This window comes from Podarcis vaucheri, assembly GCF_965113315.1.
Source record: "Podarcis vaucheri genome assembly, chromosome: 3".
Lineage (NCBI taxonomy): Eukaryota > Metazoa > Chordata > Lepidosauria > Squamata > Lacertidae > Podarcis > Podarcis vaucheri.
The window spans coordinates 82505418-82517595 of record NC_138761.1 but is presented as its reverse complement, the minus strand read 5'-3'; the positions used below and the strand labels follow the sequence as shown (position 1 = coordinate 82517595).

Here is a 12178-nt window from a genome sequence, read left to right as displayed (position 1 = left end):
GCGCAGCTCGTGGGGCGCGGGGCACAGCAGGCGGGCTGAGGCGGGAGAAATAGAGCCGCGCGGGACCGGGATGCCCTCCGGCTCTAGGCCCCAAGGGCGCTGGAGGGGCGGAGAGTTGAAGGAAAGTTAAGCTGCGAGGGAGGCCTTTCACGAGAGACCTGCTTTATTTCAATCTTGAAAAGTGACCTGAGGCTCCTCGTGCCGAGGGCGAGACCTCTGCTCGGAGCCACCGGCAACAGCCTAGCAACGACTCCGGCCCCCTCCTCTCCTCCCCCCCCCACCCATCCAGTGAGGGGCTTTGCATTATTCATACTAATTTGACTCCCCTCATCATCTCGGCAGGTTTCTCTTTGGAATTACAGATTATTATTTTTCTCTCCCAGCCCCTGCATAACACGGCTGGCTCCTCAGGGAGCGCGCTTTCCCGCCCTGCCCGGCCACCCCTCGAGGCGAGTTTGTTCGCGGCCTTCTTAGCCACCCCATAAACCAATCAGGCTCGCTGGGTTTTGTGACCCCACCATTGCTCAGTTTTCTGACTGGGATGATATGCCCGGGAGAGGACCCTGCTCCTTTCCTCTCCCAGCGCCTTCTGGGAGCGCACGAGCAGGCTGTTGCAGCAGCCGGAGCAAGGAGGGGCGCGGGAAAGGCGCGAAGGAAAGCCGCCGGGCGCAGTTGCCGCCGCCGGGCCTCTGCTGCTCTCCATGTGCGCAGATCTGGCTGCCCTTCTTCGCGAGGGGGCGAGAGGAGCGCAGAGTGGGTGGTGGTGTTTTTATGTTTGTCTCCGGCAGCGTCTCTCCCCCCCCCCCCTTCTCCACCCCCATTTCAGTGATCAATACTACAGCTATAACTGCAACGCATTTAGACTGAATCCTCCTCCCACACTCTGGCGCATATTCCAGTCCCGTATGATCTGTTATGCAGGGAATAGACTGGGAAGCACGTGACAGGCCGTATTTATATGGTGCTTCTAGAGTTCTCCGTGCAAAACATTTTGCAGGCAGATTTCAGTAATTCTTTCCAATAACCTGGTAAGGCTGTATCATTTTTCTCATATTAGTGACAGCATTCGGTCCACACACTTCTTTAAGTGTCGCCTTAAAACATCTCTGTTTTCCCTGGCCTGCTGAGATTTTAAAATGCAATGCAATTGGTATGCATGTTTTCTTGGAGGTAACTCCCACTGTGTTCAGTAGGGCTTATTCCCAAATAAGCCTCCTCCGTTGTCTTTCCTTACCTCCTCCTTCCTTCCTTCCATTTATTTAAACAACATGCTGGCATTGTCATTGTTCATTCCGTTTTACACTGGGCAGCACCTTGCTTTCTCCAATGGCCTTAAGAAATAACAAAATCATATTATGTCAGAGGCACGTTTTGGAAGAAGACTTCCAGGTCTGCAGCTCAGGCTCTTTGTATTAGCATTATGCTGCACTAGCTCTTAATGTAATTTGCATTGTTGAAGGGAAGCGAGTGCGGACAACCAGTAGCCACTGGGAACCCAATGGAACCAACACAGAGCTTTTGAAATGAAGAAAATAAATACATGGAATATTATAAATGCTGCAGTGCTTTTCTCATGCCTGCCATTCTATAATCATGGCAATATTACACAATGATTTAATGAGTAATAATGCTAAACAGTGCTAAATAAATATTGGATTTGCGGTCTGGTCGCATGGATCTATCTCACGTATCATTAGAGTGCCTGGAATTCCTATGAAGGCACAAGGCTGTATTGGAGAATTCCAAGTCTGGGTAGCTCAGTTGGTTAGAGCATGGTGCTGATAATTCCAAGGTTGCAGGTTTGATTCCTGTGTGGGACACTTGCATATCACTGCATTGCAGGGGGTTGGACTAGATGATCCTCAGGGTTCCTTCCAACTCTACAATATGATTCTATATGTACAACACTTCCAGGGATGGGGAAGAGGCAGGTCCTCTCCGTCAGTTTCCTAAGGGCATTCCACCCCTGGCACATGTACCTAGGTAAGCTTATCCTGTGCAACATTGTGCCAGGCTTTTCTGATTGTAAGGCTTGGTTGTCCAGGAAGTAGCAGTGGAAGTAGTAGTGGAGACTAGTGCACTCAGTCTGCCCTCTGCTAATCCCCACCTGCCTTCTTTCTTACAGCTACCAATCCTGGGAGCAGCTTTCTCCTCCTTAGTCTCAGTTTTGACTTTGTAGGGAGATGATGACAACACAATACAGTCATACCTCTTGTTACGTTTGCTTCAGGTTAAATCTTTTCAGGTTGCGTCCTGCAGCGACCCAGAAGTACCCGAAAGGGTTACTTCCGGGTTTCGCCGCTCGCACGTGCGCAGATGCTCAAAATGACGTCACATGCATGCGCAGAAGCGGCGAATCGTGACCCGCAGACGCGGGTTGCGTTCTGCTAATGTTGCAAACAGGGCTCCCGAACAGATCCTGTTCACAACCAGAGGTACCACCGTAATTAGTTGGCTCTGCCTGTCGTTGGTTCTGGCGCCACCTACTGTTCACCTCCCTGCCTTCCACCTTACCAGGCACCACTAGCGGCAAGTTGCACGGTTGCCTAGATGAGTAATGTACAAGGACAGACAAAGAAGAGAGAGCAGTTCTTCACACAAAGCATAACTAAACTATGGAATTCACTCCCGCAGCTGTCAGGGATGGCCACCAACTTGGATGGCTTTAGACAAATTCATAGAGGTTGAGACTAACTGGCTCTACTCTGCTTCCATGGTCGGATATACAGTGGTACCTCAGGTTACATACACTTCAGGTTACATATGCTTCAGGTTACAGACTCCGCTAGCCCAGAAATATTACCTCGGGTTAAGAACTTTGCTTCAGGATGAGAACAGAAATCGGGCAGCGGGAGGCCACATTAGCTAAAGTGGTGCTTCAGGTTAAGAACAGTTTCAGGTTAAGAACAGACCTCCGGAACGAATTAAGTACTTAACCTGAGGTACCACTGTAGTATGCTTCTGAATACCTGTTGCTGGAAACTGCAGGAGCGGAAAGTGCTGTTGTGTTGAGGTCCTGCCTGTGGGCTTCCCAAAGGCATCTGCCTGCCCCCTGTTGGACTAGATGGGCCACTAGCCTGATCCAGTGAAACTATTGTTACATTCTTAATGGCAGCAGTGCTTGAAGCCACTGTTGTACCACTGTAAATATGCACATCGCTGTGTCAGAGATATAAATGTGGGTTAGGATTCACCTTGCATTGAATGGAACCTCTGCCCTGAGACCTGCAGGTATTGGGTGGTACGGTATATAAATTTATAAAATAATGATAATGATAGACAGCTTTCTATCTAGACGATATCATTAATCTAGCAATTTCTTTTTCACTGATAAATTTCAAGAAATGTGCCCCAGCAGCAGTAAATTTTGTAGAAGGGCAAACAAAGAGAAAGATGGCTAAGTTTTTCCTATTCCAATTGGGGATTCATATTATAAAATCATTATTATTAATCATTCATATTTATAACATTGAGGTCAAGGAGAATTTGGCACTTACTACAGCAGCCAGAAACGTATCCTTTTGCATGAAATGGTTGCCCTCTGAAAATAACTAGGTTCTCAAAGAAGAAAGAAACCAAAACTGCCTGTTCTGCCTCCCCCTCCCTTTTAATACATTAACACCTTTGAGATTGACAGCAATTCAGAATCAAGAAGGCTAACTGTGCTGGAGACTTCCTAGTACTGACTCTGAGATGCTTGCTAAGTCTATTTGATCCTAGCTTTCTACATGTATTTCTTACCCACCAAGCCTCTTGCTGATGGTAATCCAATTATTAAAAGTGCAATGAAGAGAGAAGCATATTTATTTTAGAAATGGCTTCGCTACCTGGAGGAAAGAGGAGCGTTACCTCATTTGTGCCCAAGAAGAGTATCTGCTGTATATCTGAAAATTCAGTGAAGCTGCTGTGCAAACAAAACACAAACAAACACCCTTCGTTTTACACTGCAGTAAATCATAACAGATTTCCTTGGTTTTTACGTTTCTTTTCCTAAAGGGACCAGTTTGCTTTCACCTGCGGGGTTTGTTGTTGTTGTTGTTAATTTAATTTAAAACCCGTTAGGCTCTGCTTGCCTCACCAAAGGCCACCTTTCCCCCTTCCTAAGGTAAAACATGCTCTGTGTAAATGCCAACAGACCAGAACCAGCCCACAGAATGCTCTAGGGTGCTTCTCTCCTTCACTGGCCCGTCCTCCACCATGTTTACTGCTTGTTAAACAGGCTTAGCCTCAACTAGTAGAACAGATTCCAACAGCAGGATAATTATCTCTCTTCCCCCCACCCCTCTAAATAACGATACATCAACAAAGGGCTTTTCAATGCAGAAATCTATCATCTCAGCAGTTTCTCCCCCCTTAACAGCTGAATTTGTTTATTAGTTTAGCATAACGCAGTCACGGGAGATAATTCTAAAAGAGGCGAAGTATTACTGGATACTGTTGTTAGCACATTGAAAGCATAAGTCAACTCCTAGGAGGCAAGGTCTCTTCGGTTTCCCCAATAAAACATTTGAGTGCCCCCCCAAGTTAATAGGCACTGCCATTCAAATGGAATGCATGTACCACATTGTGTGCTCGATTGGCACCCCTGATTGAGAAAAAATAGTCCTTCAGGTAGGAAAGATTGAACCCTGTGGCCTAGGACATCTTTGTATTGTCTCTTCCCCAACTGTTGAAACTTGGCCACTGAGTTCAAGCTCCACGTGGTAGCTGGTTTGTTTTCAGGAATCTGTACAGCTGCCCTGCAGGGCTCTTAACACAGGCCTGCAGCAGTGTTTTTCCTAGGCTAAGAAAAGAGAAGAAGCGAGGAGGTTGGAAGTTTGGTTGTACCTAACTGGGGAAGTGCACAATGCCTGAATACAGTGCACTGTTGCAGCAGTGCAGATAGTTGTGCTGTTCCAACACCAGTCTGGGGGTTACTGTATGTCAGTACTCATGCAATGTAAGAGTTGGTGCAGACACAACTCTTGTGGTTCTCAGCACCAGACCCTTCCTTACCTATATTGAGCGTCCTGTGGATACTTCCTCAGAAGCAAATCATTCTTGATCTCAAGGAGATTAGTTTGCAAATAAATGTCCATAGGATTAGTGTTTAGTTGGTTTATTCCACTCATTTTTATTCAGGCTACCAACTTCTGTTTCTAAGACTAGTGAGTGCACATTGTAGCCATCAGTTAAAGTGTGAGTCATATACTCTTAAAAGTTCCCCTTCCCAAAGTATTCATGCTACTACTGATCCAGTGGTAGAAGCCATTGGGGAGTTATATATAGAGAAACTAGCTGTCGTATACATGAAGAGATTCTTCCAAGTCAACTGAATGGAACAATGTTTTTCAGTTCTCCATTTGCCAGCAAACACAAGCGCTGCTGAATCTAGCCAGAGTTTGGACCCCGGGATTAAATTAATGTCCTTCGAAGGAAAATTACTAGGAATACTTCATTAAACAGTGAACAGTTAGCTTCTTCAGTATCTGGGCTGACAACTGCAACTGTCATGGCAACAGACAGCAAGAGACGGTGAGGTATGTGTTGGTTCTAGGTAGTCTACTTTTCCCTTCATGCATTTGCCCTGTAACACTTTTCTTCCTGGTACTGATTTCATGTAGGAATGTAGGTGAGAATGCCTTGCACCTCACTCCCAGACACCTTTTCATGACAGGTTGGTTTCCCCTCTAGCTCCTTCCGGAAGAAAATCCATTAGGCAGTTCTCCAGCACTTTCCCCTTCTCAAATGAACATAGCGGAGTAATGCTTTTGTGAACCTTCCCTGGGGATTGCAGTAAGAAACATTCTCAACAAACTGCCCAATGGTATTGTGTTTTCCATGCTCACAATGCAGTGCTCGGAACCCCTTCTGAGAAACTGGTTGGGTCTAGAAGAAGAAGAAGAAGAGTTTGGATTTGATATCCCGCCTTTCACTCCCCTTCAGGAGTCTCAAAGCGGCTAACAATCTCCTTTCCCTTCCGCCCCCACAACAAACACTCTGTGAGGTGAGTGGGGCTGAGAGACTTCAAAGAAGTGTGACTAGCTCAAGGTCACCCAGCAGCTGCATGTGGAGGAGCGGAGATGCGAACCTGGTTCCCCAGATTACGAGACTACCGCTCTTAACCACTACACCACACTGGCTCTCAAATTCTCTACTGAGAATTTGCCACAATCCTAAGCATGCATGCTTGGAATCAATGGGACTTCTGAATAAATATGCTTAGGATTGGAGGAGCTGCTTTTGTTTAATGTCTGAAAATCAGAAATAATCCTACCATACATTTTCTTCCTCCTAGTCTTTTGTCTCTTTAGAATCTGGACTCTTTGTTGCAGAACAGCGTTTTGCAATAGAAAGAGTTGGAACAAGCCATTACCAAACAGATCTGTTGAGAGCTAACTCCGCTGTCATCCATTGTGCCAGAAGCACACCCGCAAAATGAAGAAGGAAAAAAGAGTGACCCCACGTTGCCCTGATGAATAATTTAATTGCCTAACTTAATTGCACAAAGAGCTGGACAATAAGGAACCATTTGCATTTTGTAAAGTGTTTTGAAGTGCTCCTTGCTGCCTTGCACAAGTTTAATTTTTGTTGAAAGTGCTCCATTAATTTGCTGAACCCTGAGATAAATACCCAACCAGTGTTTCAGAGGGATTTCTCGTGCCATTCCAACCTACCCAATGCTCCTCAGATTGTGGGTGGGGAGGGATGTAGTTCAAGGTTGAAATCCACAAAGCACCTGCTATTCATATTCTTTTCAGCAGGGTTGGTACAAAAGCAGCGCATACCGAGGTGGATTGCCTACATATCTAGTGGTTTGAGTACTGTTGCTGTCACAAAGGTGCCAATTAGGCTGGCGATTTTTGTAATGTGGATATCAGTTTATTAGGACAAAGGCTGAGACAGTAAACTCACAGGAAAAGGAATAGCTATCATATGTTAATGACTTCCTACCGCTACTGACCTGAAACAAATTAAAGCCAGTGATGCAGGCATTAAAGCCTTTCTTTCCTATCATTAACTATACCCTGAAGCTATCCCGTCCCCCCAATATTCCTCTCTCCTGTCTTCTTTTTCTGCTTTGTCCTTTTAAATTGGACCTGAGTGACAGTACACCAATTTAGCCGCAATTCTTGATAATTTGGGTTGTGCATTCACTGAAACCAAGATGAGTAAGACATGGAGTATAGTTAACTGATTTTTTTTTTAATCTATTCTTGGCAGAACTGTTAATAGGTAAGCTGATCCAATTGTGTTGGGAATAATCATCTGTCAATGTATTTATTGTATTTAGTTATTACTTTTTAAATGGGTGGCATTAGAAGTTACGAGTGGCTTGTTTTGTTTTTTTGCTTTTGCTGTTTTGATGGTGAGGCTAATCCTTTCTTCTCTTCTTTTTACCGCTCTCCTCAAATGCCCCATTCTTTGACACAGGGGAAAGTATATCTGAAGGCAAGTGACAGACAGAGGAATTAGGATTGGTTCTTATAACAATGAAAAGGTTACCAGTCGGAACATTTTTATCTGGAATATTTCAGAGGGTGCCGGATTCTGAGGGGGAAACTGTTGTCTAATTTTCTCTCTGAGGCAGTGCTGCTGTCTGCTCCTCTTCATTCCCTCCATGTTCCATGAGTTTATATATATATATAGGGGAAAACAGTATTCAGTACAGTGGTACCTCAATTTAAGAACAGTCCGGTTTAAGAACGATTTGGTTTACGAACTCCGCAAAACCAGAAATAGTGTCTTGGTGTGAGAACTTTACTTTGGTCTAAGAACAGAATCAGAATGGTGGAAGGGCACCGGTGGCAGGAGGCCTCATTAAGGAAAGAACGGACTTCCAGAACGGATTAAGTTCGTAAACCAAGGTACCACTGTACAGGCAGCGACTGATTTATGCACGTCCAAGTGATGCACGACTGTGTGTGCACATTGCAGTGACGAGGAAGTGGTCAGAGAAGGGGGCAGAGCAGGCTTATGCATGCACTGCTAACGTACATGGAGGTCAGGAATGTAACCGTAGGGCAAAGCAGTCACTGCCTGTATAAAGCCTGTGTTAAATGTTCATGAAAAACTGATTTTCTATATGTTTTCTATTTTGGAATCTGTGAGTGTGGTGGGTAGGGAGAGCCCCTACACTGTTCTTACGAGCCTTTTAAAGAACAGAAACTTCTGCACTGTGGCCAAAGCCAATTAAACTGCTTTTTAACGTATCTTAAGTTGTATCTTAAATCGGTGTATCGGTGTGACTCACCCTGGGGACTATTCCAGGAGTTTAAAAACTGCACAGGCTACTGGCTAGTCAGAGCTACTCCTTTAACAAAGCATGCAGTAGAGAACACTTTCTCTCCCACATTCCTTATGCACTAAGCAAAAAAAAAAGGGACAATAAAATTAGGTCCCTTTTCACTAGATCACCATAAATTCAAACCTTGAGGAACAAGAAAAAAATGACACAAGGTGCAAAATTGGTTATGAGGGAGAGAAAGGGACTCTGCTGCACCAAGAGTCAGTCCTTTGTGACCTCGGTGTGCGTGTGATGATTTCAGACCTAATTTGTGCATTCTCCTAACACAAAAGAAGTTCCTGCAGCTCCTAAGTGATCTTTCAATGCAGAGGGAACACCCTCATTAGTTTTTTTCACCTTCTCACCTGCCTTCATTAAGGCATACCCTTTACAATCCCAATTGAACAGCAGGGGACATTATGAGCTGACTGAGAAGCGTTTTCCCTCCCCTTTGTTAACATGTGTTTCTCCCCTCCATCACTGAGCACCAGAGAAGAGTGCTGCGTGTAGATCATCTTTTCATAAAATTTGTACAGCAAAAAATCCCCCTCCCCCAGAATGTATCTAAACTGTGCCTCATGACTACATAAACATCAGTATCAAGAAATTTCCCAAATGGGTTTGGGGAGCTGTGAATTCTTCATTTTCTGAAGCAAACTTAAGACATGTTTATCAATTCAAAGGTATGGATATAGATCACCCAAAACCACAAAAAGGGAAAAAATGTATACTGCAACTAAAACAACAACTCTAATGTAGATTTATTTTGTTATAAATATGCACACACAGTGGTTTTGTTTCTGTTGGTTATTCCTCACATTTGCCTTTCCTTGTTCTTTGTATGCATGAAGACAACCCTCAATACCAATTTCTCAGATGGAAATAATATGTATCTGTCTCTCTTCCGCACACCTTAGCTGAGCTAGCACCTTGAATTGTTGCTGCATGGGTGAAAATTACCTGGTTTATGGCAAATGCATGTGCCACAATGGCCTTAATCCACTGTCAGGCTGCAAAACAATAAACTTGATTATGTTCACTATAATAGTTTTGAGTTATTTATGTTATTGTTGGCATGATCAATTATGCCAATGAACAAATATGGACTGAGAATAGAATAACAGAGTGAAGCAGTTAGCAAGCAAAAGCCCCAGAAGTTAACAGGAAATAAGGCTTACCTTTATGAGGGGGGGGGCACACTCCAGTCCCTGCTAGAGGACCAAGGGTTCACCCCCTTCCTTCCAGGAAGAACAACCAATTTCCCTGAGACTGCAAAGCAGAAGGGAGCTCCATCTATTAGCCTAAGGGCTATTGGCTTGTATGTGAGAGAGTGTGTGTTTGGGGTGTTTTTGTTTTGTATTATTACAACCGATTACAAGTCACCTTGAGAATTATTTGATGGAAAGGCAGGTTATCAATAAAACAAAATAAGAAATATTATTTACTATTATTGCTGTTTGTTTAACCAGATGACAGGTCAGTGGTAGCTGCATATACCTTGTAACATCAAGTTTTGATCTTGGGCATGATTTGGCTCCTACAAATGGATACTGTACAGCAATAGTGGTCATCTTGCTAGGACCACAAGATTGAATTGGATGCGCTCTGCTATTTTTGATGATGCAGCTCTTAGGCATCTCACACCTGCTGGTTATCCTTACAGGTCACCTTGGTTACCAGACAATCTTTAAGGTATGAAACATTAAGGCAAGAGATGCTGGTAGAATTCTTTTTACAGAATGATGGCCTTGCTTATCTTTTATTTGCTTTATGAGAGTATACAGACGAACGAAGAAGGTAATTTTGGCTTTGGCTATTAATCATGCAAAGAAATGGGCATGGAAAATATTTCAGTGCGTTTGAAGTCTGACTGAGGAGGACAGTTTGAAAACACCATTAGAATATTCCATTGCTCGATGCTTGATTTTTCCTTTCTGCCTTCTTTTGTGGAGGAAAGAAAACCCAGAAGAGTTTTGCTGCCAAATGGTCCCCAAAACAGTTCTCAAAAATCAAATGAGCCCTTTGTGTATCTTGGTCTGTCCTGATTCTATTTAGACCTACTCCTCACAAGAATCATTCTTGGCCGTCATGGCTGACCAAGGACAGAGGGAGAAATTTGGGTCAGTGTTTCGTAGGATGTTGGGAGATGCTTACTGCACTGAGAAGTATGTCAGTCAATCAGACAACTATAGCTGGAGGCAAGGGATCAATCTAATTACTGGTTGCTCTCTAACCTAGTTCCTAGGAAAGGTTATTGAGAGGACAATGGCTCCAGCTTTGCTTCTTTCACTCCAGGCTCAGGCTCTTATAGGGAGTAGCTTGCTCAGTAAGGCAGAGCCACAACAATAGCCTCCAGGCAGCAGCTGTGCTGCCACTTACCAGGAGAAGGAGGGTGAGGAGCAAAGCATTGAAAAGGCACCTGATGGAGTGCCAAATCATAGAATCATAGAGTTGGAAGGGATCCTGTGGACCACCTGGTCCAATCCCCTGCAATGCAGGAATATGCAGCTATCCAATACGGGAATTGAACTTGTGACTTTTGGAATTATCAGCACCATGCTCTAACCAACTGAGCTATCCAGGGGTGCATCCGCAAAGCCCCAGCCTTGCCAGCACTTTGCCTCTCTGCCTCCCAGTAAGCCAGGAGGCTATTGCTGCAGCCCCGCAACATCCCATTGACCTAGTGCAGGGAGAGGGACTTTTAAGGTGTTGTTGGACTACAGTTGCCATCACCCTTCCACACTGGCTAAGCTAATGGGAGCAGATGGGAGTCTAACAGCACCCTGCCCCTGATGTAGCAGTGAATGGTGACAAACAAGGGGGGCATACCCTTGATTTTGTACTAGCGGTTTTACTACTTTGTAGCTCACCAAAGGGTAGAGCCACCAATCACCTATTGTGATTTGCCATGTTTTTGACCATCTCCTTTTGCCTGCCTCAGTTAGATGGCAAAAAGAGGGGGTTTCTTTTGCCCTTTCTTTAATGGGCTATGAGTTTAGTTTGGCTTGGTGGGCTGCAAGGTTACTGGAATTGCCATGAGTCTGCTTTTGTAGAGTGAGGTGCTAGGTGATTGCTATTCCCCCCCAGGATTCTTAGTTATCTCTAAAGTTATTGGTGTGTTAGGAAGGAATATAGGTAGGACAAGTGGGACCTGCAACAAAACATGCAATAGAGTCTTGCCTCCTAATAAAAATGTTACTCTTCAGGGTCCTAGCCAGCCAGCCATGCTTTCCTCCAGAATACTATAAACTATTAGTACGGTGTGTGTTTGTGTCAATTTTATGGAACTCCTTCCAGTTCAGTCAGACAGGCTCCCTTCCTACTGAACTTCTAGCACCTCCAGAAGACTTTATATTTTAATTGTAGTTTGATTTTATCATTTTAACTTATTTTTATTTTTTGTATCTTTGGATTACTAGAGTTAAGTTGCATAAACATTGTTTAAACAAATAAATACAAATATAAATTATGTGTGAATAAATCCTTTGGGTTTACAGAAGAATGAGATTAACAATAATGGTATAGCACTCTGAAGTCCTTGAATAGAAAGTACAAAAAAAAGCAGAATATTTTGCTGCTGCTGCTGCTTTTGTTATGATTTCGTTCTGTCTTCCAGTGTTGCTCTGTGAAGAATCATTGTCAAGGCCAAATTATATGAAGGTGCGCTAGTCTAATAAGCACAGCTTGTCTGTACAACTACATAGAAAATAGACCCCCTCCTCCTCCTCCTCCCTGAAAAGGCTCTTTCCCCCCATTATGTCAGGCGGGGGAAACATGACCTTTCACAGTCAATCTTCAGCACTCTTCAACTGTGTACAATTACATTACAGGCTCAGTACATTTTTGACTGCATGCAAATACACAATGTGGGTGAGGATTATATACAAAGTACCTCACTCACTATTGCTTTCA

The 12178-nt window shown here is 44.1% G+C and overlaps 1 long non-coding RNA gene across 1 annotated transcript in view; it reads left to right on the top strand.

Moving 5' to 3' along the window:
• LOC309529142 overlaps nucleotides 1–12178 on the top strand; it is a 598034-nt gene that overhangs the window by 217961 nt on the left and 367895 nt on the right. The window lies entirely within an intron of this gene.